The 19792-nt window shown below is 44.0% G+C and overlaps 1 protein-coding gene and 1 pseudogene across 3 annotated transcripts in view; one reads left to right on the top strand and one right to left on the bottom strand.

The window, feature by feature from the left end:
* Positions 1 to 19792, top strand: part of C1QTNF2 (C1q and TNF related 2) — a 61319-nt gene that overhangs the window by 26019 nt on the left and 15508 nt on the right. The window contains exon 1 of one of the 3 annotated variants that reach the window (XM_065919033.1): positions 9122 to 9223. The exons of 1 other annotated variant lie outside the window; for it this stretch is intronic. The gene's annotated coding sequence lies outside the window, so the exon portion shown is untranslated. Of the gene's footprint in view, positions 1 to 9121; positions 9224 to 19792 lie in introns of those variants that run through there. One more of the 3 variants, XM_065919035.1, reaches the window with a different exon arrangement.
* On the bottom strand, positions 12105 to 14913 carry LOC136158529 (glycine cleavage system H protein, mitochondrial-like; annotated as a pseudogene).

Below are 19792 nucleotides of genomic sequence, written 5' to 3'. Positions count from 1 at the left end.
GACCATAAAGAAGGCTGAGCACAGAAGAATTGATGCTTTTAAACTGTGGTGTTTGAGAAGACTCTTGAGAGTCCCTTGAACTGCAATGAGTTCAAACCCATCAACCCTAAGGAAATCAGTCCTGAATATTCATTGGAAGGACTGATGCTGAAGCTGAAGCTCCAAGTACTTTGGCCACCTGATGTGAAGAACTGACTCACTGGAAAAGACCCTGATGCTGGAAAAGATTGAGGGCAGGAGGAGAAGGGACACAGGATGAGATGGTTGGATGGTATCACCGACTCAATGGACATGAGTTTGAGCAATTCCAGGAGATAGTGAAGAACAGGGAAGTGTGGCATCTTGCAGTCTGTGGGGTCGCAAGGAGTCAGACACAACTGGGTAACTGAACAGCAACAACAGGTATGTCTGAAGAAGCATAATGAGGCTGGTTCTGAGATTGTGGAAAAAATGTAAACTTACTGCTTCTACAGAAAATAAATGTCATTCCCAGGGTGAGGGACTGTTGCTTGGGTGCGGCTGAGAGTAACAGAAGCAAAACAGAAACAAGCAAGCTCTTTGCGACTCCTTTAGACTACTCATTCTCTCCTAGAGCCCCCTACAGGCAGACTAGCAGAAGGTCCAATGGCAGAGGAGAAAGGTCATTTGCAGAGTCCCAGCCCTGACATCACAGAGCTCAGTTTGAAACTAAGAATACAGCTTAATATTAATCAACTCTGTGTGCGTGTGTAGCAGGAGTGGGGTGGAGTGGAGGGGTTGTTCATGTGTGTACGTGAATTTCTGTGTGTTCATGTGTGTTTTCTAAACCATTTAAAAATAAGTTCCCAACATCGTGATTCCTCCTTCCATACTTCAGCATGCATCCACTAAGAATGACGTTATCCTATATAACCACAAAACCACTATTCACACACAAGAAAATTATCAATAATTCCCTAATATTGTCTAATACTCAGACCATATTCAAACTTCTTGCAATTGCCCCCCAAAATTTTTACTCCTAATTTTTTAAACCTCCTTTTAATATTTCTGTGACATTAACATTTTGAAGAATGCCTCACTCTCTGAATTGATTGTTTTCTCCTGTGTTCACCTAATTTCTCTATTCCCTATGCTTTCTGCTAATCAGAGGTTAGGTGTGAAGGTTTAATTATAGTCAGGTTAAAACCTGGATGTATCATGTAAACATCAGGTTTCATGCACTTGGTAATGCTAAATTTCCCTACTTGATTAACAGATTGGCCACCAAATCTCTCCATTATAAAGGTATGTTTTTCCCTTTGAGGTTTTTAAGAGCATGTTTTACTTTTAAAATGTGAAACAGGCATATTGTAAATGGAGACAGTAGAGTGAAGGCTGTACCTCCCACCCCATCTCAGCTCCGCAGTTCTCTTCCTAAGAGGCAGCCACAGCTACCAGGTTGCATGTCTTTAAAGAGTGGTTAAAAATGTGTGTGCACGTAAACTTTTATCTTCATATTCAGTAGTACATTAGACAGACTCTTGTGTGCTTTTTAAATTTTTTACCATACCTATAATAAAGTGGATGAGATGTGTAGAGTTAAGTGTCTTCTGAGTATTTCTTAAATCTGCAGAAATCTTTTAAAATACAAGGTTTAGAGAAATTAATCTTTTTCCACATCACAGCAGCTAACAGAATAAAACATTTCTTTCTAGCCACAAGGTAAATCTCATTTATGCAGTTTCAGCAAGCCTCATTTTCTCAATCTGGGATGTCTGCTGTTCCTCTCGGCCAAAAGGCAGGGACAGACTCTGTATTTCACGTATTCCTTCCCAAAATTATGCTGGCAAAGCATGGCAAAGATTTGCCTCCTGTACTCATAGGCTACTTTCTCTAAGCTTGATTCTACAAACCAGAAGGCTCTAGACTTTCTTAACAGGGCATCTCCCTCAAATCAAACGTCTGTTCATTTTTTGATCCACAAACTGAGTTGAGAAATCTGATCAAGAGGTTTTTGCATCAGATTCCAAAATGAAGTCTCTCCAATTGAAGCCTTTCAAATTACATCTGGAAACTGGTTGGATCTTTTCTGGGTCATTTCCCGTTGAATATAAGTGGTGTCTATTTTGGTCTGACTTAATTTGTGCTGGGACATTGTGGCTGTGACATTGTGCTGGGACATTTGTGCTGGGACATTGTAGCTGGCTCAGGCCTTTAACTCTCCTGAAACCTCAGACCAGAAGAGCCCCTTAGAATTCTCTGGTTCTTCTTTTTCTTCCCATGAAAACTATGCTTGCTGAAGCCCTCTGCCCAGCTAAACATGGCCAATAAGAAGGAACTTACGCCTGGGCGAGTTCTGAGCTCTCATCCCAGTGTTGCCCCTCTCTCGCTGTGTGACCTTGAGAAGATGGCCTTGCTTCTGGACCCCAGTTCCTTCAACTGTACTTGTCCCAAAAGTGGAAGACTGCAACAGACTGTTCTTTGAGAATTTTTTTTTCCAAAAAGTAAGTATATAATTGTCAGTGGGATATTATTATTAGCTCCCTAAACTCTCTGCCACATCCCCATATCTAACTCATCTATCAGAGCAAAAGAAGAATTTCTAAGAAGCACAACACAGTATTTCTTTAGTTTTTATTTTATTGAGTGTTAAGTAATGATTTCCATTGTTTTAAAAATCAAATTATTCCAAAAGACATAAGCGAAAAAATACAACTCTCTCTTATTGCTATTTTCCAGTTCCTCTCTCAAAGACAACTTCTGCTGTTACAAGCTTTTATATATCCTCCTAGAGATAGAATATGTTCATACATCCATGTGCATCTGTGCTTTCCTCAACTCTTCTTTTTTAAAAATTTTTATTTATTTATTTTTGGCTGTGCTGCATCTTCATTGCTGTGTGGGCTTTTTTCCCCCCCTCTTGTTGTGGTGGGGGCTGCTTTCTAGTTGTGGTGCACAGACTTCTCACTGCAAGCATTCTTCCTGTTGTGGAGCACAGGCTCCAGGGCACACAGGTTTCGGGAGCTGTAGTTCTCGGGCTCCAGAGCACAGGTTCAGTAGCTCCGTGGCATGTGGGATCTTCCCAGACCAGGGATCGAACCCATGTCTCCTGCATGGGCAGGCAGATTCTGTACCACTGAGTCACCAGGGAAGCCTCTCCTCTTCTTTTTTAAATTTGAATGGCAGCAAACTATACATACCATTCTGTTCCTTATTTTTATCACTAAATAGTATGTCTTGGAGAAAATTCCATAATAGTACATAGAGTTCTGCCTGTGTGTGTACATACATACATATATATATATACACACACACACATATATATATAATGCTTTATTTAATTAGTCCCGTATTGCTTAACATTTAGATTGTTTCCAGTCTTTTATTAGTTCAAACAAGGTTGCAATGGATACCCATATGAATACTTCCAGGATAAATTACTGGATATAGAACAGCTGTATTTAAAAAAAAATAGTGTATTTTGAATTTTTAGAAATCTGCAAAGCTTTCCTTGCAATTCAACTATCATCTTGTTTCATTCTAAGTGTTGTAACACCCAGGGCAGCCAACCTTCACTCCAGCATTGTGATCTTTCCACGGGAAGGTAGCAAGTCCCCTTTGTGAACAGCTGTCTCCCCAGTACTGCCACGTTATTAAGACCCATCTGGAATGATCTCATTCTGGAGACTTCACAACCTCGAAGTCCCTTGTTGAATGTAAGCACTGACAACTTGGATCTTGGCCATTAGCTATTTGGAGTGATTCAACAATCATTTTAAAACCCTCTTTTGTACCAAAATCAGAGAAAGGAAAGGTTGAAAAAGGCACAGAGGAAGACCAGGAAGGCCTGTATTTTAATAATGCGTGTAAGTCAAAAGATCTCAGGCTAACTACCAACTAACTACTACTAGTTCACAACTAACTATCAAGTTACTGAAGGTCTCTGGATCTCTTTGTCCTTGTGTGTGAAGTGAAGACCTTGGGCCAAATTATTTCTCAAGACCTTTCCTCCTTTGAGATTCTGAAGGCTTAGATGCAGCCTATGTTGAGGGCACTTGCCTTCCCAACTTCACCATATTAGAAAAGCAAGAGATGTCACAAAGTAGTGAATGATTAATATTCAAATGGGGGTAAAACTGAGAAGATTTAGACAGTGGTATGCTGGTAAACTGGCTGTGGTCGGAAAAAGAGACCCCTGATTTGTAGTATTTGCTGATTTCCATGGTATAATTATTCTATGATGATTTCAAATAGCGGCTTGATGTCACTAAACTCAAACTTGGGAAAAGAGGCAAAGAATTGACTGCTGGCTCCAGAAAACCACCAGCAATGGATTCAAAGCTAACATCCCCTTCAGACTGTCCTAAGTTGAGAGGATTTCATGAAAGGGGAGAGATTTGAACCAGGCATTGAGGGAAATTGAATTAGGACACTTTTTGTGATAACTGATAGAAACAATCCCAACTAACTTAAGGGGGGTGAGAGAGAACAGAGAATGTGAATGCTTTAGCGCAAGTCTCTGAACAAAAGGCTCTAATAATGTGGTCACAGGCTTGGAGCAGGCCCTCTCCAAGTGGCAGGTTCCCTGCTGGTGGCAGTCTAGGGCTCTGTACTCAGAGTTAACAGTTCAGAAGAGAAGAGTGTCCTTCCATGGAGAGCCCATGGAAAGCCTGCCTGGCTTAGCTTGGGGGGCTGACTGGTTCACATCCAGCCTCTGGCTCTTAACTGGACACAGAAGGAAAGGTCATGGGTCCACACACCTGGGCAGACACTCAAACACATGAGAGTCATCCAATACAACCAAAGGACAGAGGGATGCTGGGTAGATAAGAGCCATGCATTTCTTGTACGAATATGGGTAAGGCTTTGTGGAGGGGCAGAAGAGCAGGTAATAATTAGAGGGAACTGCATAAGTGGAGGTGCAGAAACATACAAGGTTAAAGGTGCATTTGGGAGCCAGCAAGACCACCCGATCAAAGCGGAGGGGGCAGGGAGCAGGCAGGGAGGCGGCAGTTTTCAGAGAGGCAACATTGCCCCTCTCGGGACGTTTGGCAATATCTGGAGTTATTTTTGGTTGTCATAACTAGGGGCAGAGGCCTAAGTACTATCACCTAGAGAGTAGAGGCCAGCGGTAACATCCAATAGGGCACAGGACAGTCCCCACAGTGGAAGACTCATCCAGCCCCAGATGTCACTAATGCCAAGACCGAGGAACACCGTCACATGGGAAAAACAGGAGAAATGTCTGGGAGGATGACAAATCACAGAGGGCTTTCAGTTACTGAGGCTACAAAAAGGCTGAGGATTGAGGCATTGTCCTATGGCTATTACACAGGGAGCAACAGGAAGACGTTGAGAAAGGCTCACATGGGTCTTCCACACTCTGTTCCTGCTGCCTGACACCTCTCCTGCACCTCCTCTGCCCTTGGCACAGTTGTCTCCTTTTTATTCCTGTGTGGCTCACCTTAAACGCTACCTACTTGAACGATCTTCCCAGACCTCTCAATCAAAATAAGTTCTCTTGCAGGCTCCACACACTCATTTTCTCCCACAGTTCTCTCTTCTTTCCCTTCATAACTCTTATCATTATTTTGAATTCTGTGTTAAATATTTGAGTCCTGGTAGAACATCTGTCTTTGCATAAGTGGAGACCTTGTGTATCCGTTCACAACTGTGACACTCAACAACAGAGTGCCTTGTGCACTGTAGTTGTTTGACACAATCAATTCAATTGATTAATTCATTTGAAGATTGATTATAGGATGGAAGAGGGGCTGAGGGTAGGAGGTGAAATTGAAAGAGGAAAGAATTGCAGTCCTCTGGATTTCTTCCCTGCTTGTTCCTATGTGCACTCATATCCCTTCTCTGACTTTTCTGGCACCTGTACTTCACAGCATAACATACCAATTAGGGTTCAAGTGAAGAGATAAAACCCTTCTAGCTATTTTAAGGAAACTTGGAATTAACAAAGAAAATCAAGTGAGTTCAGAATCAGCACAGAGCGAGTTCTGCCTGGTATCCAGGAATGATTCCCAGAACACCATCCATAGTACTGGACCCCCACACCCCCCTGCCCCACACACACATCCAATCGGGAAGCTAGAGTTCAGGGATGAACTGGCCCAGTCTCTGGCTACAGGAACACACCATCCTAGGTATAATCTGGAGACCAGGAGCTATTGCCAGAACTCCAGAGCCATGCTGTGCCTTTTGGGCTGATCCCAGCAAAATGGATTTCTCCCAGGCTGTTGCCTCCTCTCCAAACTCAATCAGCTTTTCTTCCTAACTCAGTTTTGAATTCAGGTCTTGCACAAGCACACAGGACTAACTAAACCTAAATCTCAAACAGGAACCCAGCAGCAAGGAACCTAGCAAACGGGTTTTTAGTTTTCCAGCCATGGCATCATCAACTCATTGAGCATGAATTTAAGCAAACTCAGAGAGATAGTGAAGGACAGGGAAGCCTGGCATGCTGCAGTCCATGGGGTAGCTAAGAGTCAGACATGACAGAGTGACTGAACAACAAGAACCTCTGCGGCAGGGGATGGCACACTCATGAGAGGCGTGGACAGATGTGGAAAAGCAAATTTACCCTGGCAGGCACATGGCTGCCCCTATCAGACTGTAAACCCTCTGTGGTCATCAGTATCCTAATGTATTCATCTCTCATTCAACGGTGAGCATGTTCTCCAGACATGAATGAAACTGTGAACTGAACTGAACTGAATCAAAGGGGGGAAGCCTTCTCATTTTTTATAACACATTGTACTTTTCCCCTGACATATTGTATTTTGTATCTTAATTTGTGCTCATATTCATTTTCCTGTAGACCAGAAGTTCATCTCTCTGTCTCCACATTCATAACAGGTAATACATGTTCGTGGACTGAATAAAAAACATAAATAAGTTAGTGAGAAGAAGTCCTGAGCCCCCATGTAGCTAGAAGCAGCTCCCGGAATAGCCATGTCATGAATGTTTTAGATTTCCTGCTCCGTGAAACCATCACCACTGCAAAGACCCACAGGACACGGTCCCCAGGAATCTCCTCGGCTTCAGGGGACCTGGGTTCCAGGGCACCTCCAAAAGTTGGGAAAACATCCACTCCTTTTGATGCGGCCAGTAAACGCTTGCCCGATGCTAAGTGTGGCACCGCTGCCTTTCCCTATGCTGTTCATTAACCATTTTCTGGCCAACAAGGGTGTGCCCGTGATCTCAGCCTGAGTCACAGTGGAGCCCCGTGGGTAACAGAGAGATTCTTCCCTACCCTAGGAGAGGGGCTTTCCTGAGCCCTTTAGATGCTGAGTGGCCTCCAGGCATCCTTAGCCAGGTTCCCTCACCTTGTCTATTCCTGACACATCTGGGAGCAGACCAACCACCCTTTCCAACCACCTGTGAATCAAAACACCAAACTCCACTTCACATGTTATCACATGAGAGTTCAGAGCTCTCACTCTCTCAACTCCCCTACACCTAGACAAGCCCCCGCCATCCCTCAGGCTCAACTGAACGCTGCTGCCCCAGGTCCTCCCCTGACCTCCCAGTTTCATATTCAGTATCTCCCTCTTCTGTAATACATTTCACATGAAACCACCTGAATCATCCCCACTAGATTCTAAGTTCCACAAGGCCAGGCACCAAGTCTATTTGGTTTACCTCTAGATCCCCAGGTGGCTCAGTGGTAAAGAATCTGCCTGCAATGCAGGAGACACAGGAGACATGGGATTAATCCCTGGGTCAGGAAGATCCCCTGGAGGAGGAAACGGCTACCCACTCTAGTATTCGTGCCTGGAGAATCCCATGGACAGAGGAACCTGGCAGGTTACAGTCCGTAGGGTCACGAAGAGTCAGATACAGCTGAGTACGGGTGCATCTAGATCCCCAGCACCTAGATGGGGGCTGACACATACTAGATGTTTACTAAATGTTTGCTGAGCCCACTAACTTTCATCCTCAAATAATATTTACTTAATATTAATTCTCTACATAGCTCAATGGCTTACCAAACCTCTCTGTGAGCGAGTGCCACAACTCCGGGGGGAAAGACAGAGCAAGTAATGTAATTATTATTCTCCCTACTTTTCAGAAAGTGAAATATTACCTGAGGTAACTGACGTGTCTACAGTGGTGGAACCAGCATGAGAATCTAAATGCATATCTGCATTCAAATAAACCCTGGGTCATATACCATCTGTTCATCAGATGCTTTGGCAGCCAAGTGAAATGCTGGTAGCTAGTGAAAGAGAGCAGGGGAAGGAATAGGGAAAAGCAAAAGCCAGGCCTCTAATCACTTTTCTTTCCTCTGGTGTCTAATTGCTACCTAAACATGGTCACCCTGCCCATCTGGGGGCTGGGGTCCTCCAGCAGGGGCATGTCTCTCAAGGACCTGAGCCTCGGCCAAAGAGTTAGTGAGGCCAGTGAAGCCTCATGCTCTGGGGAGGAGGGAGATGAGGGTGGGGTCACAGGGGCCCCCATCCATTATTATGTATGTGCATACATTCACATCTGGACAAAACCCACACCAAGGTACATTTACATATAAACACTGCACAAACAGGTGCCTCACAGTATCACACACATACACATTGATAAGCAGTTACTGCCTACTCATACACACATTTAAACATGCACCCAACATAGACATCCAACCACTAGTGTGTACATACCACAACTGAAGTACACTTCTGTTGCACACCAAGCTGCAAGCTTGGATATATGCATGTGTTTGTGCAGACATAGCCCTGACGTATATTTGGACACATGCTCTCATGCACACACACATAAAACTAAACACATACACATAATTCATGATCTCTCTGGAGCACCCTTACATTCACTACACATGGAAAGGTACTCTGTTATAAGCTGTCACGTCCACAGTACTCCTAGATTCACAGCGAGATGCATGCTCACACACAGGCCTCATTAGACATGTGCCACATACCCACACCCTTGCAAACGCCTGGATAAGGATCACTCTCCTGCACAGACATCTTCAAATGCACTGACAAGTTCTACGCACGGTACGATCCATCGACACAATCAAGTTGTCACAGGAGCTGAAAGGTTTTTCCAACCAGAGCCCAAGAGTGCGCGGCCGCTCTGCAGGCCAGCCCACGTGACCGGGTGGAAAGCTCTCCCGCCCATGACGGGATGGGAAAAGTATGCCTGGGGCGGGCGCCGGCTGGGCTGCAGCAGCGGGAGGCGGGACGGCCCAGAGCTTCGTGGCTGCAGACGCCCCTGGACGTGGCCGGCGGCGGTAAGGGTAAGTGTCCACACGCGGTCCGCCCAGCCCGCACCTCCGCTGCCTTCCGGCTGGGACATTTAATGCGGGCAGGGAGGGAGAGAATACACAATGACTGAGGGGGTAGGGGGAAGTGCGAGGGAGGGAACCGCCAACAGCCCCTCGTCGCAGGCCGGGCAACCCGCGGATTCCTGGCTCTCGTCCTCTGCCTTATGAATTACAGCATGAATTGACATTTACTGAGCGCTTACAGAGCCTGTGGCAGGATCTGTGCTCAGTGGTTTTCTTGATAATAATGGTTATAGCTCGACCTTTTGTTGAGCGCTTATTTTGTGCCAGGCCCTGCCAGCATCATTTCCATGACAACAGGTTATCCCCACCTGCAGAAGGGGCACCGGGTTCAGAGACAATAATGACTTGCACAAGTCACACAGCTAGCCGTTGGTGGTAAAAGGATTTGAACCCTGGTAAGTCTGAGCCCAACACCTGAGCTAACAATCATAGATACCTATCAAGTGCATTATTTCTTGACTCGTGACTTTAATTAAATATATCATACAGATGGGCAAGCTGAGATCTGGAACCCACAAGCTGAGATCTGCACTCAGTTCTTCACAATGCTCTTCACTCTCCCTCCCTGCTGCCTCTCTCCAAGCCTTGTCTTATTTACTCTGTTCTTATTTCTCCATCCCCACTGCCACTGCCCCTTTCTGGGACTGCTCCTCTCAACTAAACAGCTGCACTGCCCCCCTGCAGCCTCACGGCTCAGGTCAGGCCTTTGTACAACCTCAGCACAATCCTCTGCTCTTTGACTGCGTGGAACCCTAATCCTTCAAGGGTCCCCTCCTTAGACCTGCCATCTCCCAGAGACCCCACTGAACCAGCAGCAACTGCAACAACACTGTCCTATATCTGTCAACCCCAAAGCTGATGCTCAGTGAGCATTGTTCAAAATCCTCTCTGTTCCTCCATTTCTGCCCTCCCACCTACACAGCTCTCCTCTGATTCATTCTGTTGTCTGGTAATCATACCCATTATGCCCACTTTCAATTGCCCCTCTGCAACTCCCCCCCCCGCCCCCACACTTCTCAGACCCTCACTACTGCCCTTCATTCTAATACATCCAGTGCAACCACAGGCTTCCTTTCTTGCCAGATGTCTGACTTCTCCCCATTCCCTAGCAGGAACACAACCTTGCCTATCTTCCAATCCTCAAGCCTTAGGGTTACCTTTTGTTTTAAATGACACAAAACTAACAACATTTATCTTAAGAAATTCACACAGTATATAAAGGTGGAAAGTGAAAAGTAAAAATTCACACACCCTTTCCCAATTCTGGGAGGTAACCCCTTTAAGATGTGTGTCCTTGCAGAAATTTCATATATATATATATATATATAATCTGTCTATATATACACACATATAGATATACATCTCTATTTATCTGTATCTGTCTTGTTTAACTCAAAGAAGTCATACTTGACATTCCCTGCTGCAACTTGCTTTTTCATCTTTCTGTATCTGCATATACTTTGTTCCTGTGTATAGTGCGTCATTACACAAACGAATTCTCTTTCACAAGTATGGGGCATCTTGAAAGCCACTCAGCCTCATGAGATATTCAGCGAGTTCCCCCAGGAAGTTACTTCTTTTTCTGCACATCCCTCCATTCTTTCTTATCTTGCTGTTCCTCCTCTCATCTTCACCTGCAGACTGGACATAGATGACTGGACCTTCTCTGCCACAGTCCCAGGCTCTGATGCTTTCTACTCCCAAATGCTCATTACGGGCAGCACAGTCCCTGTGTTACTGATAGCTTCCCCTACTCCTTCCTCCAGGTCAGAGGCCTTCTAAGCTGGCATTGCCTCCATGAGATAAACTGCTTCAGAAGTCAGATTTCTGTTAATCAAGTTCTAATCTAGGTTTCACTTGTGAAGGGAATTCTATGCCAAATATTTTTTCAAGAGACTTGTGGATTACTATAACTGGCTTATACTACACACACACACACACACACACACACACACACACACACACACACACACACACACACACACACACACACACCTGCCCAGTTAGTTAAGGCTTGGGTTCTGTCATAGCTTTGACCTGGGAAAAATGAGTTCACTTTTCTGAGCTCTGTATTCTCTCCTGCCAAATGGGGTGACAGAACTAGCCACTTAGAAGTTTAGGGAAAATGAAAGGAGAAAATGAACATGAGAGCTCTGAAACAGGAACACACAACTTATATGGAGAACACGTATGGAGAATACCCTCTTCCTCTGGATCAGGGATTGCAAACTCATATGCCAACAGGGACCATGCATGATAAATAAGTGAACAGGATGCATAGCATTTAGGAGTGGTGAGGACTGGACACTGAAGAACGTAGGTCCTGGGTATTAGTTTGCTAGGGCTGTCTTAGCAAAGTAACACAACTGGAGGGCTTAAACAACAAAAATGTATTTTCTCACAGTTCTGAAAACTAGAAGTCTATGATTAAGGTGATCACAGATTTGATTTCTTCTGAGGCCTCTCTCCTTGGCTGACAAATGCCTACCTTTTGACTGTGACCTCACATGGTCATCCCTTGGTCTGGGTGTTGTGTCCTAATCTCCTTTTATTATAAAGATATTAGCCATATTGGATTAGGACTCATCAATATGACTTTGACATTAATTACCTCTTTAAAGATCCTGTCTCTAAGTACGGTCCCACTCTGGGGTCCCAGGGGTTAGGATTTTAACACATGAATTTTGGAGAAACACAGTTCAGCCCATGACACCTTGTCCAAGAGGCAGTCAATTGGTGCCCTGCCAGAATGTTGCCAGGTCCTCCAGATCCTGAAAAACAGCTGGAAATCTTTTTTTGTTTCAAACTAGTTTATTTAGGGGTTCCATTTTCAGTCCTCAATAGATTTTGTGTATTTCTCATATACTTCTTCACTCATTAGTTCATCTATTTCTGAAGGGTTATGGAGTGTCATCTTGATCAGCCAACCATCTTCATAACAAGTTTTGTTAACAAGTCCTGGATTTGCTGCTAGAGCTTCATTAATTTCAGTTACTTCTCCTGATATAGGAGAAAAGAGTTCCCTAGTAGCTTTCACAATTTCCAAAGCACCAAATTCCTGGTTTGTTCAATTTTGTCCCCAATTCAGGCAGATTACAGTAAACATCTCCCAAAACTTCCTGTATGAAACTGCTGATTGCCACTGCTCCAACACCATTTTCTGTTGTTACCCATTCATGTTTTTCTGTGAATTTCCACACCATCTTCAGAGCAGAGTCCCCAGGGCCATGGTGGGCAGGGCACGTTGGGTGCAGAGATGGTGCGCAGGGAACAGACCACAGCCTGAACACTCCACACTGGCTGCTCACAGCGCCACGTTTGCAGGGGTGCCTGGAAATCTTTTTTTAACTGAAATACAACTGACTTAGGATATTAGTTTCAAATGTATAACACAGTGATTCCATATTTTTATACATTACAAAATAATCACAATAAGTCTAGTTATCATCTGTTACTATACAAGTTTATTACAATGTTATTGACTATATTCCCTAGGCCGCATGTTACATTTCTGTGACTTATTTGTTGTGTAACTGGAAGTTTTTATCTCTTGCTCTCCTTCACCTATTTCACCCATGTCTCCTTTGCCTCCCCCCGGCAAACATCTGTTTGTTCTCTGTGTCTATGACTCTGTTTGTTTTGTTATGTTTTTCATTTGTTTTGTTTTTTAGATTCCATATGTAAGTGAAAATCATATGGTATTTGTCTTCTCTGGCTGACTTATTTCCTGTGACATAAAATCCTCTATGTTCATTCTAGGTCTATCTATGTTGTCACAAATGTCAAGATTTCATTCTTTTTCATGGCTGATAATATTCTATATCTTCTTTATACATTTATCTATCAATGGACACTTAGGTTGCTTCCATATTTTGGCTATTGTAAATTGTACTACAATGAACATAAGGGTACACATATCTTTTCAAAGTGGTGCTTTTGTTCTCTTCAGATAAATACCTAGAAGTACAATTTCTGGATCATATGGAAGTTCCACTTTTAATTTTATTAGGAACTTCCTTACTGTTATCCACAGTGGCCGCACCAATTTACATTCCTCTCAACAATGTACAAGGGTTCCCTTTTCTCCCCATTCTGTCCAACATTTACATATTGTCTGTTTGATAACTGCCATTCTAGCAACTGTGAGATGATATTGTGGTTTAGATTTGCATTTCTTTGATGATTAGTGATATTGAGCATCTTTTCATGTGTCTATTGGCCATCATTAGGAAAATGTCCATTCAGATCCTCTGTTCATTTTTCATCAGGTTTGTTTTTGTTTGCTTGTTTGTTTTGCTGCTGAGTTGTATGCGTTCTTTGTATATTGTGGATATTAACCCTTTATCAGATATATTGTTTGCAAATATCTTCTCTTGTTCAATTGGTTGTCTTCATTTTGTTGATAGTTTCCTTTGCTATGCAGAAGCTTTTTAATTTGATGTAATAACATTTGTTTATTTTTACTTTTGTTGCCTGTGGCTGAAGAGACATACTAAAAAAATTATTGCTCAGAGTGATGTCAAAAAGCATACTACCTATGTTTTCTTCTAGAAGTCTTATGATTGCAAGTCCCACATTTAAGTCTTTAATCGATTTTGAGTTTATTTTTGTGTATAGTATGTGGAAGTGGTTCAGTTTCTCAACATCAAGTTTGAAGAGGCTGTCTTTGTCTCATTATATGTTCTTGCCTCCTTGGTCATAGATTAATTGACCATACAAGTATGGGTTTATTTCTGGGCTCTTTATTCTGTTCCATTAATCTAAGTGTCTGTTTTTGTGCCAGAGCCAACACTGTAGCTTTGTAGTATTGTTTGCAATCAGGGAGCATGATACCTTCAGCTTTGTTCTCCTTTTCCAAGATTGTTTTGGCTATTTGGGGTCTTTTGTGTTTCCATGCAAATATTAGAATCATTGGTTCTAATTCTGTGGAAAATGCCATTAGTATTTTGATAGAGATTCCACTGAACCTGTAGATTACCTTGGGTAGTATCATCATCTCAACAATATTAATTATTTCATTCATGAGTACTATATATCTTTCCATCTGTTTCTGTCATCTTTAATTTCTTTCATCAAAGTCTTATAGTTTCTAAGTACAAGCCTTTTACCTCCTTGGTTAGATATATTCTGTATTTTATTTTGAAATCTTGATTTTAACATAAAATCTCCCAAATTTTACATTGGCAACAATTTCAAAGTTAAAAATAAATAAATAAATGAATGAAAGCACAGTGCAGTCTGTGGTTTGCATAAGGCCATTGATAACCCAGTTGGTCACCTCTTGTCTAGATTATAACTTCATCAGTGGCAGGACCATCTTCCACAGCTCTCAGCCAAAGTCCTTGCACATTGCAATCTCAACAAAAAACTGATCTTTGAATGATTAAATTCTAATTTTAGATCCTTGTTTAAAGTAGGGTACACCCATAGAAATCCTCCACCTTTGCATTCATGCCATGCAATAAAATCACCTCAACTGTTACAACTGCCTTCGATGCTGTTTATCCCAAAGCTTACAACTGTTCAACTCCTCACAAGGTCACTGTACTCACCATTTTACAGATGAGGACACAGTAGACCCAGGTCTGCTCCTTTATCCTTCTCCCATTATATCTCTCATTGTCTTCAAATTTTATCATTATATCAGAATAATACCATTATTAATATTACTGAGGTCTTACTGTGAGCTATTTACTGAATGATCCTATTTAGTATTCACAATTACTCTATAATGAGGTATGAGCAATCAAATTATTCATGGAGACATTCCTAAAGTCCTCAAATAATTCAAATTGATGTAACTCAATACTCATCTGCTGAAGGATGACAGGTATTTCTGCTTACCCATTAGAATTTCTGCTTACCTATTAGAATATCCTTGCAAGGTTTCCACAAATTTCACATATAAAGTGAAACAATAAATATTTTTATACCATGCTTTTTCAAATTTAATACTTCAAATAAGACCATACACATGGTTTTTCCTATTTCACAGACAAGAAAACTGAGAGCTTAAATAATGTTACAGAGGTCAAGCAGCTAGAAAATGACTGTTAACCACTTCTTAACCACCAGTCCAGCCGTGTGATCTCAAAGGCTAGCATTGTGTCACACCTTTAAAGTTACCCTGAATGCCCATCATGGCCTGACTGGAAGTGAATTCCTGGAAACCAGAAAGCCCAAGGAAGTCAAGGAAACCAGTTTTTTCTCCTCAACCCCTCAGAGTACAGAAGCATAGTCCCTTCCATACCATTCCAAGGGATCATCTAGTTCCCAAATTTCCTTCCTCTGCCTCTGTATGGTCCTGGATGCTCCTCAAGGGCTCCTAGATCAAAGAGAAAGGAGGAGCAAGGCTTGTTTCTCTCCTGGTCGCATAGGTATGCCAGTGGGACCCTCAGTATAACCAGATCATGTGCCCTAGAAGAGCAGCACCCACATCTTTTCATCTTCAGATCCCCAATGTCTAGGCTCCAATGCAATAAGAATAAGCCACATCATTAGGCATCCTTTCTAAGTCACGGTACCAAGTATTTGCATACATGATAGCCCATTTGGCCCTCCTGTCAGTTAATGAGATCAACACTCTGACTAACTCCCCTATCTTTGTTCCGTGGAGCCTGAACATGCCAAATGGATCAGGGGTAGGGGGCCAAGCCAGACACCCCCATTCTTCCCTCTTGATGGAATGGCAGGAGTGAAGGCCAAGCCTCCATAGGACTCTCCTTAGGTAGCAAGAGACAGAAAAACAAACTATCTTACTTGAAAATGGAGAATTTATTAGGAGAATGCAGAGGCTCCAGGTGAAATGCCACAGGACTCATGGAGGAGGTGAGGGTAATTTTTCATTGATTCAGTTTCTGGTGGTGACAATTTTAAACAAGGTCTGAATTTTTGTATCATGTTTCCTTTCAACTCCATCATCAAAAAAAAAAAAAAAAAAAAATCCATCATCTTGTTTGCTTTTCAGAAGGACAGAATAGGCAATGCTTTTATATCTCTTCCCCTATACCAGGCCTTACTCTAGGAAAATTAAATCCTTATAAAAGCCTTCTAAGTTAGGTACCATTATTATCATCCCCATTTTGGAGGGGGGATAAGGATGAGGGAGGGAGCATAAGTAACCTGTAGAAGGACCCATAGCTAGTGGCCAGTGCTGCAAGTGTGAAATACACACTGGGCTTCAAAGACTTGGTGGTAATTAAAGAATGTAAAATGTCTCAACAACTTTTACACTGACTACATGTTGAAATGATGGTATTTGAGATATATTGGGCTAAAATAGCAAGAAAATTAATTTCATCTGCTTCTTTTTATCTTTCTCACGTGGCGGTGAACCCAATTAAAAAGACACATGTGACTCATATCCTCCTCCTATTGGGCAGCACTTTGGAAGGCCACGTAGAGGGCAGGCCTCAGTAAAAGCTGAACACAGGGCTCTGAACACGTTCGGGCCTCCTCGCCCGTCCTCACACCCTATACGTCAGCTGCCTGCTTCTCTCACTAGGGTCTTTGGTCTCCTGGGCAGAGAAAGCTGTGGGTAGCACTGAAACAGGAGAAGGCAATGGCAACCCACTCCAGTGTTCTTGCCCGGAGAACCCCAGGGACGGGGGAGCCTTGTGGGCTGCGTCTATGGGGTCGCACAGAGTCGGACACGACTGATGCGACTTAGCAGCAGCAGCCGCACTGAAACAAGACGGCTTTGGCTTCAGCCGCCTCAGACTCCCACCGCAGCTGAGGTCCCATGTGAAGCAGCCTCGGGCCCAGAGAGCGGGCTGCAGGCCCACCACACGTCACGCGTTTTGGTGTGTAAGAAATTGGCCCTATCTGTCAGAGACTTGGTGGCATACTGCAGTGCCCGTCAAGCTGACTTCCGGTGTGCCGTCAGCGTTCCCAGCTGAGGCAAATCTCGCGAGAGCTGGCTCCTAAGCCTAGTTAGGAGTTTTGGCGGTGGACCCTTTTTATTCTCTAGACTGAGCCAAAAACAGGGGCAGAGGGTGGGAGAAGGAGAAAGCAGCAAATCAGATATTTTCGGAGGTCTCCTGACAAATGGGCCCCACGACTTTTAATCCTTTGTGTCTAGACTCGGTGCTGCAGTGTTTCCACATGGGCATCCGTCTCCAGACACCAGGAAAAAGGGGCCTGGTTCCGTGAGCCCTGTGGGAGGACCGGCAGCCAGCCCCTCTCTTCCCTTCGGGCCTCTTTCAGCTTCTCAGAGAAGCTGTTTCCAATTTGCTTCCTGGAATTCAGGGAGGGCATGGAATGTTTTTCATCATGGAATTTCACTCCCATCAACGTGAATTTTCAACGAGCAAGCCCCACCCCATTCCCACCACCAGCCCTTTTCTTTAAACTGCAAACACAGGGATTTTCAGAGTCAGGTGTCCTTCCCCTGAAGCATTCCAGGGGCTTCTGCTGGGAGGTCAGGAAAGTGCTGCTGTTAGTTCCGCTGCAGTTGGTGGCAGTTATTGTTTTAAACAAGGCTCTGACTTTTGTATCATGTTTTGCTTTCAACTTTGATTATCTTATTAGATTCTCAAAAGAACCCTGTAAGGCATCCAGGGTGAGGGTTATGATCTCCATCTTACAGGTGAGGAAGTGGAGGCCCAGCTAAGAGGAAATGACTTTTCCAAAGCCACAAGGCCAATGAGTTACAAAACTAGGACTGGGACCCACCTCTTCTGAATCCAAGACCAGTGGTCTCCTTGGGTTTCCCTCAGTAGCCAAGTGTGGGTTTGTCATCCTTTTGCTCCTGTTGCTCTTTTATTACATACGAGTGACCATTTCATTCAAGGCTGCTGACCAGCTGAGCTGAGCTCTGAGCACTGGTGACATAACAGAGAGCAAGATAGGCAGGGCCTCTGTATTCCTGGACCTTCCACCCTAGGGGGGAAGACAGACAGCAGAAAGTTAATGAGCCAAGAAACAAAAAAGATATAATCACAACTTGGGCCAAGTGCTTTGGAAGGAAGACCAGGGTGGTCTGAGCAAACAGGCAGGGGTGGGCCTCTCTGAGGAGGCACTAGCCCTGAGATGTGAAGCAGGCAGGCAGCTCTCTGAAGGCTTCCAAGGGAAGGCAGTTAGGCAGAGTTCAGAGTTCTCTTCAGCTGCTTTTACTTTGTCACACTTGGGGCTAGAAGCTTTGAATACATTAGCTGTTATTCCTGCGCAAACTCCATGAGTCGAGTATACTGTTATTCCCATTGGATAGTTGAGGAAACTAAGTGACTGTGTTTCCTACAGCTCCTGGCACTGAGAGAAACACCACCTCTACCTGTCAGCATGTCACAACCTAGCTAACAGGTCAAATTTATTTGAGCACAATTTATATCTTCCAGTCTCCAAGGAAGATTGTGCAAAACTCAGGCCCAGCAGCCTCAAGGCCCAGACAAGTGTCTCTAGAGTTTGCACTGGCAGCCACATTCAGGTGGAGGCAGTGAGAGACCCATGTCCCCGCTGCTGGCCCTTCTCACGTCACTTTGTGAATAGAGGGCCCCTGGGAATGATGCCCTGAAGACCATGAACAAGAGCAGGGAGGAGGTCCTGACAGTGGACCTCAGGCCGAGGCCCTTTAGCTCCTCCTGTTTTCTTAGAACATATAGCTTTATGATTCATTAGCTACTTAACTTAGAGATGAGGAACTCAGGGACTGAGCAAATTAAAACCAGACTGAAGAACTTCATCCAAGTTCAGCACCTCATGATTGCATTTTAGGGGTTGAACCAACTAATATTGTTTTCTGTTCAGCAGGAAAACTACCATGCAGCCTTCCCTGTTCAACTCACACCAGCAAGGACAATTTAGGAACTAAGAGAGTTTTTTTTAAAAGATGGGAAGGGATCTTCCCTGGTGTCCAGTGGCTAAGGCTCCACACTCCAAATTGCAGGGGCCCTGGATTCAATCCCTGGTCAGGGAAATAGATCTGGCATGCTGCAACTAAGACCCAATGTGACCAAATAAATAAGTAAACAAAATATAAGGAAGGACCAATACTTTTTTTTCTTATCAGTTGAACAGATGTTTATGGAGTATCTGCCATGTGTAAAATATTCTGCAAGCCCTATCCCCAGAGGAGGGGTAGAGCCCTGTGCCCTGTGAGGTAAAAAAGAAGGTGGTGGAATGGAGCTTGAAGACCAAGGGGTGGGTTAGAGCTTGGCCTGAAGGGGAGGGGAGTGCAGGAAGAGAGGGGACTAGCCTGGGTTAGGATGGAGGCAAGGGGCCATTTCCTTTAGGTTCACATCAGGGGTTCCAATATTTGCTGTTTGCAGCCGGCAGCCACTGGAGTAAGACTGTTGGGAAAGTGATGTGGCGGAGTTACATTTGTAAATGATCCCTCTGGCTTGAGCAGGTGAATGGCCATCAGGGGAGCAAGAGACCTGGGCAGAGGTACTTGCCAGGTCTAAGCCGGGAATGAGCTGATGGTGCTTGGGAGGAGGTGCTTTCTGCACCCTCATCTTTTGGTTCAGCCCCTGGGAACACCCCATCAACCTTCCAAAGGGGCATCCCAATGGTGGGATGTCA

Source organism: Muntiacus reevesi, chromosome 1 (assembly GCF_963930625.1).
Source record: "Muntiacus reevesi chromosome 1, mMunRee1.1, whole genome shotgun sequence".
In the NCBI taxonomy this organism is placed as follows: domain Eukaryota; kingdom Metazoa; phylum Chordata; class Mammalia; order Artiodactyla; family Cervidae; genus Muntiacus; species Muntiacus reevesi.
The sequence above is the reverse complement of the archived record's forward strand: the minus strand, read 5'-3'. Positions and strand labels throughout refer to the sequence as shown.